Source organism: Leptinotarsa decemlineata, unplaced genomic scaffold (genome assembly GCF_025532065.1).
Source record: "Leptinotarsa decemlineata unplaced genomic scaffold, Ldec_3_MD MMD2_tig00003348_RagTag_RagTag, whole genome shotgun sequence".
NCBI classification, from domain to species: domain Eukaryota; kingdom Metazoa; phylum Arthropoda; class Insecta; order Coleoptera; family Chrysomelidae; genus Leptinotarsa; species Leptinotarsa decemlineata.
Genome location: NW_027412588.1, coordinates 1,767,263 through 1,788,124, shown reverse-complemented (window position 1 = coordinate 1,788,124; position 20,862 = coordinate 1,767,263). Strand labels below are relative to the sequence as shown.

Here is a 20,862-nt window from a genome sequence, read left to right as displayed (position 1 = left end):
ATTTTCGTCTAGAATGACACATTAAAATTTTCAAGGTATTTTAATGCAATTTTTTTGTTTTTTCTTCTGTATTGTTGAGTTTTGTCTAGGTTAGTTTAGACCTTAGTGTATCTGAATTTCATTAGTTCGGACTTCCATTGTCTGATATCATATAAAATGATTTGAAATCCCTGATTGTCATCACCCGAAGACGATTGTGGATACTAACAATCGAAACGTCGTGAACATGTCTTGGAATCTTGGAACTTATCAAATTAATATTATTTTTTGTTCAATTCATTCCATTTTCACTTATATTTTATTTCACTATTATTTCATTTCAAGTTGTTTTGCTTTTGGTTTTTTTGCTTTGTTTTTTTTCAGATATTCAATTTCATTCTTCTTCTTTGATTTTCAATTCTTTTTCTCTAGTTCTTTCAGTTATTTCAAAAAATTCTATATATCAGACAATGAAAGTCCGAATTAATGGAATTCATCATGAAAAATTGCCAATCACCTTCAAACAAACCTGAGTGTATTTGTTATTTTGTAAAAAGTTCATACCTAGGTAGATGATATTCATATCGATCCGAAGTCCTCCTCCCACTACTTGAAATTGAAACAACCTTTGACCACGTCACACGACCTTACGATTTTGTCCCTATTATCAACCAGGATCACCTTACTACTGTCCATTTCAGCTATATCACCGACCTTATATGGTGAATATTTGAAAACAAACATATTTGCTTGATAGAAAAAAAACACATTGGAATATGCTTATAAATGCATAATAATGGGTTACTGATCTCTGATTGAAACAAAATAAAAACCTGATCACGATAAAACTAGTAATCAAACAATGAAAATCAACTCGATTATGAAATAATGATATTATACAAATTTCAGATACTTGAATGTTTTATTTCATCAATCTCTGGAATTGCAAAGATGCTCCGTTTATTAGTAGGTGTCGGAGGATTAATTTTACGAAGAATTTCATTTTCTGAATATGTCAATATATCCTACTTCTCTGGCCATTTCCAATGCGGACCACTTTTTGCCATAGCCTTGATTTTCAAACTCGTTTCATCTGGGCCGAGGTTCACTCCTGGAAAATACTCCCTTCATAAATAATAACAACATATTCTCCTTCCAGAACATCTAATTTATTTTTCATTGTGATTTCACTGGCATCAAGATTTTTCTTTTCCGCTAGATTTTTTTTTTTTGCTCAGGCTCGATATAGAATCTTCTTCAATTTCTTTTCTGCTGACGATGTCGTTGGGATTTCAATAAAGTCAAATTTTCTTTTTTTCTTATGTTCTTTGCTTTTGTTTTGCTTGGGTTCGATAACAAATCCAGCTTTTTTCTTCTGTTGTCCAGTGATTGCTCTTCTTTTTTCTTTTTGTCAGCTTTGATTTACTTTTTTATTTTTTTTCATTCTGATCCTTTTCTGGCCAGAATAGAGCTTTCTTGAAGGGGGTCGCAATATTCTTCAAGAGAGAAAAAATATTTTATGAAGGTGTTTCGGGTTCATCTATATTTTTTTGTGAAGCTTAATGCTCAGTGGTTTTCTTTGCTGGGGTAATATTGTACTCTTTCAAGAGTGAAAACTCAATATTCGAGGAAGGCAGGTTATGTGTATCATCTCGGGGAAAAAAGATATCTTCTGAAACAGCAGAGTTTCCACAATCTGGTATCTGGACTAAAGTGCCTTCTGGTTTCTTGGAGGGAGTTGTGATATTTTTTAAAGTAGCAATATTTTCCAAACGTGTCTCGGATTCATCCCAGCATATTTGCTTCTAGAGTATCATCATAGATTTTCACTGATTCGGTATCTCCGTCATGGGCGTCCGGAGACTCATTCCTAATTCTTCCTCAGAAATAAAATAATTCTTTATTTGAATGGTTTCCTTTCCAAATATCTCCACAATTATAAAATTCCTCTAAAAGTGTACTGTCAATTCTCTTCTCTACTTCAATTAAAAAAAAAACTTTTTTGTGGGATACTTCCACTTTCTGCTTGAGATTTAGATGCAACTTGAGTGAGTAGTTTGGTGTAGTCAATTCTATTCTGATCAAATGGATATAATAATAATAATAATAACGACAGCAGAAGGCTGTCATTCTTGGCTCACTGCGTTTGCTCAGTGCACATGATTCTCGGACCCAATGATCACTTACCCCACGGTGTGGGGAGTGGTCATTGGTTGATTATGCTGGCGCGCCCTCCCGAATGTATCGGGGCTTCGGGGGATAGGGCCTGACCAGCGCACACTACGATGAAAAAAAAAAAAAAAAAATATATATATATATATATATATATATATATATACATTGAAAAAGAAAGTTCACAAGTTAGGTAAACGATAATTTTAGTAAATGGCTGTACTTAGTGGATTACAAAAATAATTGAGTGGCGCAGTAAACATGAATGAGTTATACAGGTTAATCACCATCACATATACATTATTGAAAACTTACTAGCCTGAATAATTGCAGTCAATTAAAAGGTAAAATGTAAATTATCAGAATTTGCTATATTACATCATTGTGTGAGTAATAAATAGTTCTTAAATTTATATTTAAATTTATTTATGTTATATAAACATTCGAATGGAGTTAAAAATAAAAGATCGTTGAAATATCGCAGTTTTGTGCTGGGGCATGGTCAGGGCAGATCTGTTTCTGACATTTTTTGAATGTATTCTAGAACGTGGAATGAATTTATGCAATGGAGCTGGTGGGTTGGACTTGTTTAGGAGTCCATGTGTGAATGAACCCAAGTGGAGTTGCCGTCTATTCTCCATGTTCAGCCAGTTGCACTCTTTGAGTTTATGGGAGATGGAGTCATATTTTCGTATTCCATAAATTAGTCTGCAATAACTATTCTGCACTTTTTGTATCCGATTACTATCATCTTTTGTTAAACAGGGACCAGGATATAAATATTTTCCTTTCGGTTCATCTTAGCCAATTGCAATAATTCTGGTTTTATTAATTTTTTCATCAAAATCAATGTTGTTTTTGTGTAACCAACTAACATTTTCCGATTTTCTTGAAGAACTGGTAGGCTGTTTATTCAAAATTTCACTGTGGTATAGTGCATTGTCCATTATAATTGAAGATGGTTCTTCCAAACTGGGAAGTAACTGTAAAGTAATCCACTTGGTGAACATTATACTATTCATTTCTCCATGGTAATCCAAGGTCAAAGATTTTGAACAGAACAATAAACTGGCTTCTGGAATAAACCCTTTCATAGAACCAGCAGGCCTACAATAAATCGTTTACCATCATATCCTTCGGGTTTGCGTACACTTTTTACATTATTATCCTGCCAAGACTTTCTTTTATTTACTCTTCTTCGGTTTTCCCGGTATTTGCGTAAAAAAATGCTCGTGAAACGATATTAGGTCTTTCAATCAAAGCTCTTCGATTATCATCTTTTTCAAATTTAAATCCCAGCTCTTTCAGTAAAACATTTGAAGATGATTTGCACATAGAAACAATTTTCTTATTTTTCAGCTCATCGTTCAAAGATCGAAGGGTAAGATTTTTTTTCTGGAAGAAAATATTCAAATTAATATAGGTACATTTCAAAATTCATTGAATAGGAGAATTGATATTATAACCACACTTCAAATACGAGATACAAGAGAACCTTCAAATGTAAAAGAAAAATATATTTGAGAATAAAGTTTGACTAGTTAACTAATTATCATACATCCAAGGCCTTTCCTGATACAGTTGTGACTGATAAAAATGGGGGGGGTTATTTGTTTAGAATTTTTTCTCACTAGTCAGTGTCGTGTCTAAGTCATTTGCATCGAATAAAATCTGTTTTCTTTTTGAGAGTGTGCTGCACCGATACACTTAATTTCATTGGTTAAAAATGACATTTGTCAAAATTTAACCTATGGTATAGCTAGAATTAGAAGTCCCGACGCAACACACTCAAACAGAAAACACGTGAAATAACATTTTTATCATATAGACATCTGAACAGTCAATTTGTACCGTCTTTCCTTCACCATGTATTAAGAAGGTGTACTCACTGTCTTTATACATATCGTACAGAGTATATCGTAGTTCCATTTCCTGCCCTTCAGGTAAATCAGATGTTTTCTTTTTGATACGATGTCTACTTTTTCCTGGAGTTGATGGAATGGGTTTGTGTTTATTTCTTTGTTTGATGTTGAACACCGTTTTTTTTAGATATTTTAAATGCATCTGCAACTCTCTAAAATACAGTTAAGAAAAGTTATGACATTTCTTTTATCATTTTAATAGTTACCTCTTGAACAGATGAAAATGGTAACAAAGGTCCTCCAAGAGCCCTCTCCCTTTCAAAATATTCGCACAAATTCAACACAAATTGTTGTGTTTGTGAATTAAGAATACTTCCAGGCATAATCTAAAAAGGAGTATAAATATATTGTACATGTTTGGCATGACTTCATAGATTTAATTAATGTTATTTCTCTCATTATTGTTTCCACACTCCCAATTACTCTTGTATAATATCCCGGTAATGCGGAATTATAGCCACAAATATCAATTGTGAGGTTGGAAATATTAAAATTAAAGAACCTTTATGAATAAAACACATTGTATTGTACTTACTTTGAAAGTAATGATGATACATTTAGCTTTGAAAAAAACTATTTTTGTAATATATTTGACTGTAAAATACTGTAAAACTGACGAAAACAATACCCAATAACATAAAACAACGATACTGTCAACTATCAATATCATATCTGACAAATGTAGCTAAATTGTAAAACACTGTCGGCTGTCTGGTTATCTCTTTCAACTGTTATGAGTATTAATGGATCATCACTATAACATATATATATATCTTCTTCAGGAAGTGTCACGAAACAATAGTTATTTAACACCCACAACACCGTTTCCATGATGGAAATGAGACATAATTGGTGCGATGGTTGCGAGAGACCCCTAACAAATTTCACCCGAGTGTCGACATGTATAATATGCAATAATGTCAAATCTGTGACACATAACCGTGGACCTACTGGTCAAAAAAAAAACAACGAAATTATCCTCAGTAAACCAGAACGTTATATCTGCGCATAATTCTGGCGTCCTGGGACCTGAATTTTGTAAAACCAGAACAAACCTGATATGATCTGTGTTGAAGAATATAAAAATTAAATTGCTTTGATCTGTTATATAGCAAAAATTCTAAGAAATGCTAAAAAATATTGGAAATCATTTTTCAAAGGAGTGATAGGTGGCGCCATCTTTTGTCACGCCTTTTATTTCTCATTAACTAATTAAGTCAATTTGTAAACGATTTCTCATTGTTCCACAATTTGGCATGAGGGTGACAACTATGGATTAGAGAGAGCATAGTTCCCAGGATAGGCCGCCAGCTTTTAAACAGTGAAGAAAGGCGTGGGTAAGATGGAGAGTAGAGCGCCACCCGCTTTATCAACCCTGGAGCTTATATAGCATACTAAATAGAAACGGGAAATTTATTCCAACTGGTAACCGATTGAATCAAACTCAGATCCAGGTAAAATATCTATAATTCCTTTCCCTAACATCCACACCTTTCTCAGTTGGTTCCAAACTTGTTAACAAATCCCTTGATTCATCTGTCAGTTTATAAATTGTATCAACTGTTATTATAAAGACCCCCCTACAATACTGGCAGGAAGCCTTGACCTCCTGAGGCCACAAAGTGTCAAATGTGAGAAGGTTTTACTTTTCTAACAGACTTCCTAATTTCTGACGTCACAAGTAGGCGGAGCTTAGCGAACTTTTCCAAACATATCGATTTTACATCTTAAAACGCCATAAGAAATTATTTATATACACAGACTACAGAAACAAGTTTGGATAGGCAACTGTATACTTGTAGATACAAAATACTAATGCTCCGCAGGTCCGTAGCAGATGTTACCCGAACTACATAAAGAAAACTGTAATCCCGAGTATTTGAGGGCGGGCTTTTTGAAAGTTCGCTCCAATTTGAATAGTAAAATGTTAAATGTATGCACATAAAGTCAACATCATATGAAAGTTCCCTCTCATAATAGATGTAATTGAAATTTTACTTATGAATTGTTTGTATTTAAAAAAACAGCTTTTACGAACATTTTTGAAAATTTATAAATATAACAGGTTTCGAATAGCAATTAAGTGGGGTTAATTTTCAAATTTGTTAAGCAAAAACCACCCGAAATAAAATTTCGATTACATTTATAATTGAAGAAAATTTTCAAATGGTGCAGCCTTTATAGCTGTCAGTATCTCGCTCACTATATTGGTCTCACGAGCTTCTAATGTTTGCACTTGTAAATAATATAAAAAAATGATTGAATGAATATTTATTGAATGGGAATAATCCTAATATACATACAATTTAAAAAATAATACAAATGAAGACATTAGTAATATCTACATATATGTCAATAGATAACTTATAAAGACATCATCAATATATAAATACGTCCGTAAACCTAATATAAATTACAAGACTAGTTTTAAATTCTTTGTTTGCACATCTTTTATGTGATTAGGTAATCCATTGTATCCTTTCAAGCCCTTATATAATAATGATTTCATTTTTTCTCACCTCTTGGAAGAGCAACAGGTTTGCATAAAGGGGAAGATGGTCTAGTAATTTCATCTTGTAACTCCTGAAAACTTGAAGTTGATGGTCCTGAGTATATAAGTTCTTCATTTGTTGAGGAATAATCTGAAGAAATTCCATTGAAATATTAAATAATGTCTAATACAAAAAAAAATAATACATTAACTGTATTACATTCTGAATAAACATCTTCATTCTTCTGGTTGAATATATAAACGGTGCAACCAATGAGAGAATATAGATATTGAAAATATTATAGATATACACAATATGGTACAAAATGAGGTATATTATATTTTTACCTGGGTCAATTCCTACTGGCTCGCTTGCACTCAATTCCTGATGATCTGGTTTTCCTTGGAAACCTTCAACAAGATTGTAGGTGAGTGATAATAATAAAAATAATATTATCAAATGTGAAGTAAAAATAAAAAAAGTTTATTAAATAATATAATATATGAAATAATAATATGATTAAATAATATATCATTAATCATTTCAAATTTAAGTCCTCTTTTGGTTCCTGGCACCATACACTCCGGGGGAAAATGTTCATGACAAACATGATAGAAGTTATAGATTTTGTCTAGAGAAAGATTTTCGTAATTATAAGGTTTGATTCGCTCGATCCAAGTATTGAAAATATCCGGTTGATTTTTGGGAAAACTTATATTTAACATTTTGGCGGGAAAGCGTGTGTTACTTTTCTATTGTTTACAATCAGTATTCTGTGTTTTCAGTACATGTTAATCACAAGTTATAAACTTATTTAATACCGATTGTTTTGTGCAAGTTGTATTTGAAAAATTGATGAGAACTATATTCCCCCAACAAAGCGTAGAAGTTGTTGCGTCGCAGGCTGTATTAATAGGGATAGTAAAAGACATCGTTTTCGGCAGTGCAAGAGTCAACCGGCCAAACCCCTGCCAGTATTATAATGGGACGAGAGCTGCGGCTTCCTTGCGACCTAAAATTTGGGATGCCTCCAGAACAAGACACTGCTGGGGAAGACTATGTCAGCAAGTTTCGGCAGAGAATGGACGACATTCATGAACCAGTCCGTCTGAACATCCGGAGTGCCAGCGATAGGATGAATGAGGCCTATGACATCAAGGCGAATGCTGGAGGATTCGAAATCGGCGACCTAGTTTGGCTGTACAATCCTAAGCGCCGCCGTGGTTTATCATCGAAGTTGCGGAACTCGTGGAAAGGTCCGTACAAAATCATGAAAAAGATTAATGACCTCGTCTACCGAATCCATAAGCCACCTCGAGGAAAGCCTAGGGTCGTCCATTTTAATAGACTGGCTCCTTATGCTGGAAATCACGACCAAGTTCGCGCCCTCAGACCACCAGAGGATGAAATGACGTTTCAGCAATTCATGTCTTTATACTCGAACGGACAGAAGGTCGTACATGGGGTAACTCGAGAAGAGCCACGAGACCTTTTCAAGGTTCCAGTTGATTACGCCCTAGCGCACTGCGTGGCAGAGGATCTCCAAATGTCCAAGGGCATCGCTGTGGTATTCAACAAGAAATTCGGTCAGCTTCAAACGTTACGAGAACAGAATCCAGAAGTCGGAGGAGTGCTATAGTTGAAGAAGGGTCAGAGAAACATCTTCTACTTGGTGACCAAAAAGCATGCAAAATCACCCTATGCGAGTCACTCGTCCTATCCCAGCTAAATTACTGCGATGTTGTTTATGGGCCGGCTATAAAAAACTCCGATAGAACTCGCCTACAAAGACTCCAAAACTCTTGCACCCGACTGATATGCGGTATTAAAAGACGTACTCCGACCTCGAGTTACATTACTGGACTGGGCTGGTTGCCTATGAACAAACGACGTATTTTGCATTGCTGTGTATTATATCACAAAATTTTACTCACAAAAAAACCTTCATATCTATATTCAAAAATTCAGAGGCGTTCTGAAGCTCACAATGTTAATGTCCGGTTTCGACAGAAATTATCTGTACCCAAGCACAACACTTCGCTTTACCGATCTTGCTTCTCCTATGGCATCGCTAAAATCTACAATTGTATTCCCGATGATTTCAAAAACTTGTCAATCTTCAACTTTAAGAAAAAGGTTAAAAGTCTTTTGTTGGATGGTACTTTAGCAATAGACTTCTGATACACTGATGAACTTATGCGACATTCATTGCACTTTGTGACATAATTATTATTTTTATTTATAATTATATGTATATTCTTTTCCAGTTGTACTATGTTTATGAGAAGGTATATTCTTTTTTTCTTCTGGAGGGACCAGTTTTTGTCACTGGTCCCTTGACGTGGTTGCGTGGAAGAGCGCTATTCCATCTTTCTCAGAAGATAGAAGAGCGAACGATGCCATTTGCTACATAACATCAATCAACCTTGTTCTTTGTAACAGCAATCACGATTGCTGATTGACACCGATGCGCCTACGCCTGAGCTCTCGCGACGCAAACGAGATTGTCTTACCTACCGATACTAGTATTTACGATTTCACCTACTCAATTTTCGTAGTAGTTTTACTCGACGTATTGTAGTTTTTTTTGAGCGTCGTTACTACCGTAATTTATGGCTGATTGAATTCGTGGTTTTATACACCGCGCTTTTGTATTGACACTTGAACATCGCGTAGTAGTGTGAGTATCGCATTGTTGTCTTAGAAGCGTTGTTGGTTAATCCATGTAAGTTAGGATTACTGAATAAATCATATTGGGGATCTTTATCTTTTATTTCCAATATTAATTGGTAAGTTATTGATATTGTGAGTTACTTAGGGTATCTGGAGGATTAAATTTACCTGGCGCCCATTAAGATCTATTTGAAATTTGCTAAGTTGTTTAACCCACTCCCGTCTCCACTGTTTAGCTTAGCCGCGGATACGCATCTGTCTTATTTGTTACCGACAGATGATTTAGTCTCCTCTTGTGGTTTGTGAGGTGACAGCGCCATCTGGGAAAAAACATTAAATGGAAAGAGAGGTCTTGTGCTACATCTTTTTGAAGCTCCTGACAAATGCTTCACAACTATAGAATATAATGTCAATATCTTCAACTACTACAAAATGTCGGAACTTTTAATAATTGCTTGAATACATTGACTTCTAACTACATAATATGAGATAATAACCCAACCAGCATAATTGTTGGTATTTTATAATTACTTTCAAAATGCTAATTGATTATATTAGACGAGTTGTGAAATATAACTTTTGAATGTCAAAGTCCTTTTTTAAAAATTAAATATATTAACAAAAATAGGTGTTAACAGTGTGAGAGCAAAATTAAGACTGAATCATAAAAGTATTCTACCCTTGACGATAAGATCGCTTGCACATCAGTTTCCCAGAATCACGAGATTCTGCTTCAGCATGGTCAGCGGTTCACATGGGAACGAGCGATATAATTCCTCCCCCCGAAGATTCAACGTAGGAGGGTCAGTGAGGAAGTTGAACCCTAGACATCTCGATATCTTGATTTGGTTCGGATAGTCACTTAGTTTTGCACCCTCTGAAGCCAATCTTCTTGTGCACTAGGTACAAACAAATTGATACTAGGACCAGGTAGATAAACATCGTCCAAAATTTGGGATATCTGCTATATCTTTGAAGGATATAATCGGTTCGTTTTCCATTATTGCTGTTTTATTGAATGAAGCTCGTCCAGGTTCAGGTCATCAAGTTGGATCCTTATTGATTTGGGTGGCTCTGGCTTCCCTTCTTCCAAGTCTGGTAAAATTATTGTGTCACTATTGGTAACTTGGTGATCGTTGGTTGTGATTTGGTTGCCACAGGATAACTGGCATCCAATTGGAATGTCGAAAAGATAACTTCCATGTTGTAGTTTCTTGATTTCGCTCTGGTTCTGGCACTTTAGTTTGGTAGATTATTGAGCCGGTAGGAGGTAAACCCATTTGTTTGAGTTGTCTAGTTGTCTGATGGATGGTCTCGATAAATGTATGATTGTCTCCTTACAAGTGGAGCCTTTCTGGACATTGAGTAGCTGGATTTCGCATGGATTGTCTTTTGTCAGCTCTCTGATGTTAGTGGACGGTAGATACAGGTTCGATGGGAGATCTCCAAACAAGGATCGCTCAAGAATGCATACAATTTTTCATTTTTTGACAAATATTTGTTTTGAGGTACAACAGCCTTGAACTGACCCTTAGTTAATATCATGATAGAAAATAGGTGATAGTAATCGAAATTTGAGAAATGGGTAATTGGAATATGCAAGATATAGCTTATTCTGAAATTTGATATATAGCTTTTAAGGCATCTGATTTTTTCATAAAGCAAAGTATTCTCGAAACTCATTTCCACTGGTAGTTGGTCTTTCTCGACAGTTTAATTCAATGTTTGCAGTTCCTTGAACAAATTTTTTGTTTTTATTATATAATAAAAAGTGTATGGAAATGGAAAATTGTATCGAGTTTTCAACATCTTGCAAAATTGAATTTATGATTTCAAATGTATTGATTATTTGATTCACGATGTCTTCATACGTTCGATTTTCAACAATTTTTGCCATTTGATTTATTTTTTATTCCAAAAGCCTTTCGTTATGTTTCACTTGCTGAACTGTACTATTGAACTGATCAATTAATGAGACTGAGTGAGTTTTACTTCTTGATGTTCGTTACTAGATTATTTTGATTATTTTGTAATTCGTTGATCAGACGGTCATATTTTTCATCGATGGAATGACTTGAAAATGGATCCAACGCCATGTATAAGACTGCGTTTTGTTCTGAGTGGATGTGGTAAAATATTGTCGAGTCTATCAGACACTCCTTTTTCCGAAAATTGTAATATTTTTAAATAGTTAGATGTGTTCCATGAGTAGTCTTTGTGACCGCCTACAAGTGTCCTTACATTTTTTAAGTGGGATTTCAGTTTATTCACCTCCACGATTATTGGATTTGAATTAAAATAGTGAATAAGTGTATATGCGTGCGTTTAGATTTTGGCTGTTCCAACTTTGAGAGGAATAAGTCCTGGATTGTTCTTTAGGTTTTGTTCAGATATATTTTCCTGGAGTCCGAGAGTGCCAGATAATCTGAAAAATTATTCAATACTTAATGGGAGATGGGTATTTTTGAGGGCACGTTTTAAATTGTCCATGTGAATTTTTTGTTGGTTTTCTGTAGAGATTGTTTTCCTTGTATGACCGACTGTTTTGATTTGACTTGGTTTTTGAAATTTATTTGCATCCTTTTGCCTAATATGTTTTTTCACGTGAGAAATTTTGTGCTTTCGATAGTGAATGTATCCATAAGTACGATTTCGAAAGGTTTGGTTGCTGTAGGGGTGATGTTGAGCTTCATTTTGATGGGATTTCGCTCATATTTGCTTTGTTGGCAAGTAAGGCATTGGTTAATACAGTGTGTCAATTTTAAAACTTACAATGGGCTATATCTCACGAACGAGAAAAGACTATAAAAAATGCTGTCCAATGGTATGAATAATAATTGTACAGGGTGAAGCAATAATTTTGAAACTTTGGCTTAAATGGAATATTTGATGAGGTTTATGTTGAACTGCAAATTTATTCAAAATTTCAATTAAGTAAATGGTTTCCGTCGTTTAGTAAACAATAATACAGCCTATTTTTAAGTTCTGCACTAACTTTGGCAAATGTTGTTCTAGTAATGACGCGACATGCTTGCGTAATTCTTTCTCGCAATTCCCCAAGTGAAGCAGGTTGAGTTTTATAAACAACTGACTTGAGATGACCTTACAGAAAAAATTCAGGTGGCGCCAAGTCTGGTGACCTCGGTGGCAACTCAATGGGACCTCTCCTTCCAATCCATTTGTTCGAATAATTAGTATCTAACCAGTGCCTAACTGGAGCTGCATAGTGAGGAGGTGCTTCATCTTGTTGAAAGTGCAGCAAATCTTCGTCTACAGCTCGATTGCCTTGGTAGTCCCTTTGGTTCTCTATGAAGGTTCGAGATAAATATCGCCACTTAAATTGTCTTGTATGAACAAGGGACCAATTATAGCATCGCCTAATATTCCTGCCCAAACATTCAGTTTGTCAGGATAATGAGTGTGACCTTCTCTGAATCGATGCAGGTTCGCATCACTTCAGTACCAACAGTTTTGTTTATTTACATTACCATTCAGCATAAAACTACATTCATCACTGAAACAAATATTTTTTAACATTCACTGCAGATTCTTGACGTGTTGATGCAGTATGCACCATTGCAAAATCTCCAAGGACCTCAATTTGGTTTACTTCATTCAGTAATCTTGGGGCATTCCTTTTTTTATTTTGCACTGATCCCGTTTCTCCAAACTTTTCAACTAAATCGCGGACGTATACGTGACTTACATTTTTGTCCGGATGCCTTTCATGAAATATTTGAGCTGTTTTTAAATAACACTGGTTCTGGAAGGCAAATACGCGCCCAGGTATACTGTAACCCATCGTGAAAACTATATCTGAATGATAGTACAGATCGTACAAATGATAAAAACTAATGACATTCAAAAGTCTCAAACAAACCAAAAATTATTGACTCTGACAGAACCCAAAAAACAGATCTTTTCAACTTGTTCTGCAAAAACGGAAAATTAAGTTTTTATTCAACAAAAAAAGTATCGACAGACTCTTATCTCTAAAAATAATAGTCCGGGAGCTAGCATTACAAATAAAAAAGTCATAGTCAGCCCACTGATATTAAAGTTCGTGCAGACTTTGACAATAGGCTGCTTTATTGTTTACAAAACAACGGAACCCACTTTGATCATTTACCTAATTGACATTTTTAATAAATTTGTAGTTCAACAAAAACCTCATTAAATATTCGATTGTAAGCCAAAGTTTCACAATTATTGCTTCACCCTGTACAAGTATTATTTATACCATTGGATGAAATTTTTTATAGTCTTTTCAATGATGTATCAAAAGTAGGGGTTTGCAATTTGAACTCTTTGAGTTTTGGTGGATGGCGCCTAGGGGGTTGATAGGAGTAAGTTCCCTTTCATATCACTTTAGTGATATGAAAGTGAGATATAGCCCATTGTAAGTTTTAAAATTGACACACTGATATGTTTGAATGGTTTCTTTCATATTCGACCAGTAATGTTTTTCCTTAATTCTTGCGAAAGTATCGTCAACACCGCGATGGTTTGACTTACTCATGGTGGTTTTTGATAATTTTTCGAATGATTTTATTTTTTTGTAACGTCCAGAAGCTTTTTAGTACACCTTTTGAATTCCATAGAGGGTCACTTGAATTATTTTTGAATTGTTGCCGAAAATGGTTCAAAGTTTGGGGTTATCAGAATAGACATGGTACTGCACTCCTGGGGCGACATATTCTTCAATAAATTCCAAAATATCATTTTCTGTATTATTTTGCGATATTTGTACATGAATTCTCATCTTTTTCTTGAATAGAATGGTAGTTTTAGGTTTGGCCTAGGTTCACGGCACATTACGCTATTGGAATTGTTACAACAAGTTTCTGTTCAGCATTTGAGTGAATGGTGTCTTCTTCAAGGTTTTCGCGTTCTGGTTTATCTTCTATTTGTTCGATATCAGGTTGCAATGGTAAAGAAATGTAATTTCTTCCATTACCTGGGAAAGGTATTTCATTGTCTTCATGTATTCTGGGTTCTGGTAGGGGTTCATCTCCTGTACATTCAGTATCATGTTGAACTTGTAAAGAAATATTGTCATTTTCTGTATGACTTTTCGGAGGTAACTCGTCTTCCGTATTATTTACATGCATTTAGTTAGGGCAAATCATCTTGGGATTATATTCAGTGTCAAATCATCTTGGGATTATATTCAGTGTCCTGATTGGGTTCTCCAATAATCAAAATATCGGAAGAGGGTTGATAATCCGGGATTTCAAGGCAACGACATACTGGGTATCCTTGAACACTGAAAGTGACACTTTGATTTGTAAGGCGTTGTGATTCGTCTAGTATGTCATCCAATTCCTCCCGAAAGGTTTTGATGTCCTTAGTGTAGATTTCGACACGGGATAAAGCATCGGCTTTGGTGTTCAACTTGCCTTTTTTGTAGATTGTGGTATAATCGTATTCATCTAATTTGATCAGCCATCTCAGCAATTTTGAGTTGGGGGTCTTTCAGAGAGAATAACCACTGAAGGGGTTTGTGGTCAGTGACGATATTGAACTTTCGTCCAAAGAGATATGGGCGGAAGTTGTTGGTAGCCCATACGATCGCGAGAAGCTCTTTCTCAATGACTGAGTAATTTTGCTCAGTGTCATTCAGGGACCGAGATGCGTATGCAACTCGAAGATCTTGGCCTATAAGGCTTCGAGAAAGGACAGCTCCCAGGGCGAATTCACTTAAGTACGTTGTGAGATGAAAAGGTTTGGAAAGTCGGGGTACTGCAAAATCGGATCGTTGATTAACAGTTTTTTGCAGGTATTGAAGCATTCCAAAAATTCTGCATTTTGTTCAATTTTTGCGCCTTCAGGCATTTGGTTAATGGTTTCGTTGGTCTAGCGGTCTATCGTCGATAGTGATTTAACAGACCCAAGAATCCTTTGATCTGGTTGATGGTTTTTGGGACAGGGGAAATTTTGATGGCTATAATTTTACCTAGATTTGGCTTGACACCTTCGGGAGTCACGACGTGTCCCAAATAGGCTACTTCCTTTCGTAGGAATTCCGAACTATCTAGCTGAATTTTGAAGTTTGAGCTTCGTAGCCTGTTGAAAACAGATTTAAGGCTCTCAAGGTATTCTTGGAGGAAACTCGAAAAAATAATAATGTCGTCGAGGTATACCACTTTAAGGCACTTTTCGTTCTGGATACCACGGAAGATATTATCCATTACGCGCTGAAAAGTACCTGGCGCGTTCTTCAGCCCAAATGGGCCCAAATGGCATCCTCAAATACTCATAATGGCCATGTTCCATGGCCTCTTTCATCTCAATTTGATGGAAGCCACTGGCCAAGTCGGCATTTTCCCAGTTTGTCTAGAAGATCTGTGATGTTAGATGAAGGGTATTTGTCATCTATCGTTTTCTCATTGAGCTTGCGATAGTCAACAACAATCCTCCATTTTTGCTTCCCAGAAGCATCAACCGTTTTGGGTACCATCCAAATTGACGATGACCAAGGAGAATTGTTTGGCCTAATAATATTCTGATCGAGCATTGTTTTGATCTGATTTTCGATTTCCTGCTTGTGGATGTATGATTTTGTAAACACCGGTATTTCATCAGATGTTCTAATTTGGTGCTTTACACGACTCGTAAAAGTCAGCGGGGTATTTTCATAATAAATTATGTCGGAAAATTCTTTGCACAGCGAAAGTATCTTAGATCTTTCCTCGTCATTCAAATGGTCACATCGAATCTTTGAAAAATCTAGATTTTGCTTAGGAGAGTCATCAAAATTATGAAAATAAATTTTTTCAATTTCCTTCTTATCAAATTTTTCAACAGCGATTTTTTCTGAAAAATTCATGGTAACTGGTTTGCTGGTGTTCAAAATTTTAGTGAAAGCTCTACCTTTATTTGCAATCTTAAGACACTCTCGCAATTCACAACTATGGAAACGTTGGTGATGTATTATTATTTCACCATTCTGAATTGATGTTTTGACCTGTATCACTTGCTCAGATCTTGGAGCAATCGTAAATAAATTGAGATCGTGTTTTGTTTTTTGAAACTTCAGTTTTATTTTCGCACAAGGAGTGATAAGACCAATTAATCCTTTGAAAATGTCACGAAATTTGAAAAGGAAAAATTTTAAATATTTTTGTTGTGGCAAACTGAAAAATTTTGAAGCGGGCATAGATGCACTATATTTATAAGCTGATTTTTTAAAAACTGTGGAAACAATAAACGGATCGCATTTAATTAGATTTAGATACAGTTTTTGAGCAATTTCTGGATCGATAAAAGATTTCGTGGAGCCTGAATCAATGAGAAATTTTGCGTCATATTCCGGAAATGTTATATATGATAATTCGCTAGAATTAGAATTATTGAAAGAATTGATTTGCGGAACTAGGTTTGATTGCGGCTGACATTTCCTGAAAATTTACCTCGGAATTATCAAAGTTACTTTCCTGATTTCCATTTTCGCAATATAGAAAGTCGTCAAAATGTTCGTTATAATATTCTTTAACGTAATATTCTTGTTCGCTATAATTTGGTTCATTTTGAGTGTCACTAACTACCGTTTCAAATGATTCCTCTGATATAAAATTTTTTTGGGGTTGATTTTGAAGTGAGTTTGAGGGACCTGATCGATAATCAGGGGCGTTTCTTGTCGAAATACTCATTGGTACTGGTTTACTAGTTTGATATGTATTTCTCGTGGATACACACATGGCTGTAGGTTTTGTGAAATTCTAATTTTGATTATGATCGGGCCTGAAAACATTTCTGTTTTGAAATGATTGTCTAAAAACTTGCCCGTTGGTAAAGAATTTTTGGGGTTGGTTTGGTGCTTGTGGCTGACTTGGTATTGGTCGTTAAGAAAATTGATTTTGCTGCCTGAAAAAGTTATTTGGTGTACTATAATTATTGATAGGAGAAGACTTTGGCTGTCTGATCTGAATTGGTGTTCTAGAAGGCTGAAAGTTTGGCCTATATATATTCTTATTGGAGAAGTTTTAAAAATAATGTACGTTGTCTTCCTGTAAAACAAACTGCAATGATTCACTAAGAGTTTTGGGTTGTATACAACGTATCGTAGTACCCAAGGGTTCCTTGAGCTCAGAAAGAAAGGTTTTCAATATCAAATTGCTATATAAATCTCTTTTGCACCTTTTAGATTCTGCTGTGATTTCGTGAACGTCGATATAATTGCACATTAGGTTCAATATATTTAAAAACCTATCACAGAACTGTTGAGGCTTTTCATTAGAAGATTGCCTGAGCATAACCATGTATCTGTTTATGCAAGTTTCATCCCTTTAATCAGCAAAATTTCTGGTTAATGTATCTATCTTTGAGTTCTTTCCAATTTGAAACGTTCTGTATATTAGCTACTATTTTGCATTGCCTGATAATTTTGAAATGAGACAGTTCAGTAAATAAACATTTAAAAGCTTGTCGGCTCAGCCACATTATAAAAAGTAGTAGTTATTGAATAACAAACAGATATTTATTTAAATTATTAGGATTGCCGTCATTAGGATTGCAGGCACACATCTAAGGTATTCCGAGTTGAATTGATTAGCCATTATTATTTTTAAATTACTAGAAGAACTAGGCAAAGGAACTGAAGGTTTTCGTTATTCAAATTTAAGAATTTGAGATAAGGTATCAATAGACATTTCAAAATAACGACTTACATTGAAATGAAATTGTAAGAACTTTGAGCATCCTTTATAAAGTAGACGATTGGTTCCTCGATTTTTGATTTCCAGAAAGACTTCCTTGCGAGACTGGACGATTCAGTTCCACTCCCCGATGATCTGCCTGGTAGCTAAAGGTCCACGATGGATTGGGTTTCTTGAGGTTGGAAGAGCCACTTCTCCACAAACACGTCCACAAGACGAAATAACAAGTTCGATACCCGATGAATCGTTGAAACGAAAACTGCACGTTCGATTCATTCAATTTCGAGTATCCTACCGACTACGCCTTTCGAACGTCTAAGTCCTTTTTTAAAAATTAAATTTCAATAACAGAAATAGGTGTTAACAGTGTGAGAGCAAAATTAAGACTGAATTATAAAAGTATTCTTCCCATGAAGATGAGATTGCTTGTACATCAGTTTCCCAGAATCGCGAGATTCTACTTCAGCATGGTCAGCGGTTCATATATATATATATATATATATATGTATATATATATATATATATATATATATATATATACAGGGTGTCCCTGGACTTCCTTTTTTCCTCTCGGAAATGTATAGATGGGGTCAAAATATCACCAGTACTTCATATAACTTTTTTTCCTAAAATCCTTCGTCACCAAGTAACGGGCCCTCGAAGTTACAAAATGAAAAATGTTTTTCTTTGATAACTTTTCAATGGATATTCAAAATCATCCAAATTTTGGTAATTGACTAAACAAATGAATTCCTTCGATGAGCTTTCATGCAGGAGTCAGTTGTTTTGCTACAAAGTCAGGAACGGACTACCCCCGATGGTCCACACCCCAAAACTTTGAAATGACAGATATTTTTCAATATTTTTCAACAAATTAAGATTACTTGGACAATTTTATGAATAAAAGTACTCGTGTGGAAAGTCGATCGGAGCAACGAGTCTTGATAAAAATGTAGTTTCACTCGACGAAATCAAACCCGCTCGTCCACCATTATTTGAAATGAATAATTATCAAAGCAGAAATAATAATGATAACGTTAATTCAACAACATTTATCCTGAGATGTCTACCATTATTCGAAAATATTAGTTTTTAAGGAAAATGGAAATGATAGGTAAAATGTTCATAACGAATTTTTATAATGCAAACACGTTTAACTAACGAAACTCAAGAGCCTCAAGAGCAAACAGAAATGAAAAATCCGCTACAGAAACTGCTCGATATGACCACCTTCTCTCTCTGGAAAATCTTGAGGTGTCATGGCATGTACCTTCTGGATGTGAAATGGGTGGAGCAGTTGTTCCCTAATTATTCTATGAATAGTGGACTTGGATGTATGGAACTGTTCTGATAGATTTCTGATGCTCATTGAAGGATCATCAGCGACGGCTTCCAAAATATTTTCCTCCAATACAACGGTATGTACAGTTCTAGGAGCGCCCTCACCACCTCGTTTTGGCAAAACTGTACCTACAATAATATCGAAATAAAACAACGTGCTCAAATTAATTATCAATTATTACATACCTGTCTCCCTCAAGCTGCGATCGACACGCTCGAATGTTTCTTTTGACGGTACCGTTCGATTGGGAAAATGCTCGGAATACAGACAACGAGCTTCTGCAGCATTACAAAATGCTCGTCCATAAAATACATGCATATCTGCATATTCATTGAATGTAAACTGTTCGGCCATATTAAAAAAATTCAAAATATCCTATAGAATATTGACAATACAATGATAGTCATATGACAACGCACCACTCAACAAAACAAAATCGCATTCCAGTTTCTCATTTTTCATCAAAACTTTCTAAAAGGTTTTTTTTCAACATCTGTGAAAGAAATGGAACATAATTATTCCTTGGATATTTTTCACCTGATCATGTGCAGCCGTTTTTGTAGTTCATTCGTTTGCTTTTCATTAGTATAGTAAATATTTTTTCCGATGTGCGTTTTTTCAGCTAAATTTAGATTCGTGTTTAAGAATTTCTCTCATAAAATTATAATTGTCAGTGAAACTCCTCAACAGTTTAGCTGTGAAGAAGAATTTGAAACATTCGAATGTTGAGTTTCATGAGATTCAGATAACTGATCAACACGAAACGTGATTATTCCACACGTATTATGTACATACAAAATATGGAATGAATTCGATATTTCATAGTAGAGTAGCTTGTTAGTTTAAAAACACCACGAATCTACAGAACTTGATATTTCTTTTGAAAAAATATCTGCTATCACAATTGTGACCTTAACTTCCATATAGGTACTGTAATGGATATGATAAACTCAAAACACAGAATACATTGAATAATAACTCAGTGATGGTTAAATAAACCCAGGATTGAGACTTACCCCTTTCTCGTTTTTTGCTGTTGGATCCAACTGCTTCAGGGAAACTATTATGGCAAAGTAGGGATGGATCAAGGAGTTTTAGGAGAAGCAGTGTTGAAGAAAACTTATTTCAACAAAAGAACAATGCACACATCAGTCTATACTATACAATAGAATCACCAGCGCGTATCTTATTTCTTTTCCGATCCAGTCGTTCCGAATATTTCTAATTTCAAAACTAAACTACTCAACTAAGTGAATTTATTCTATCAAAACCGAGAGCGGTGTTGCCGAAAACTTAAATTAATTTTCCTTAAATATATACATTCCAAAACATACCCCCCACCCTGAAAAATTGATTTTTTTTTCAGACTTTTCGAAAAAACAAAGAACTAAAGAAGTCGAAAAATCCAATCAAACATCAGTATAAAATAAAAAAAATTGAATAAGAAGATAATTTTCATTTATTGGGTGGGCAAAGGACATATCTTTACAACAGGACGTTTAAATGTTCCTTTGCTGGTTTTTAAAGTGACATTCCGTACCCTGCCATCCTTTCCTGGATGTATGTCTGAAACCACGGCTAAGGGCCAATGTAAGGGTGGTGCGTTATCCGTTTTCAGGATAACT

General features: G+C 35.1%; 1 protein-coding gene and 1 long non-coding RNA gene across 2 annotated transcripts in view; one reads left to right on the top strand and one right to left on the bottom strand.

The window, feature by feature from the left end:
- Positions 1-20,862, top strand: part of dsx (doublesex) — a 306,001-nt gene that overhangs the window by 198,472 nt on the left and 86,667 nt on the right. The gene's annotated exons all lie outside the window — the stretch shown is intronic.
- LOC141483439 (uncharacterized) lies at positions 3,284-5,009 on the bottom strand. Its single transcript, XR_012466087.1, has 3 exons — positions 4,280-5,009; positions 4,041-4,225; positions 3,284-3,546 (listed from the first exon to the last, which is right to left on the bottom strand). It is a non-coding gene; the product is annotated as an uncharacterized lncRNA (long non-coding RNA).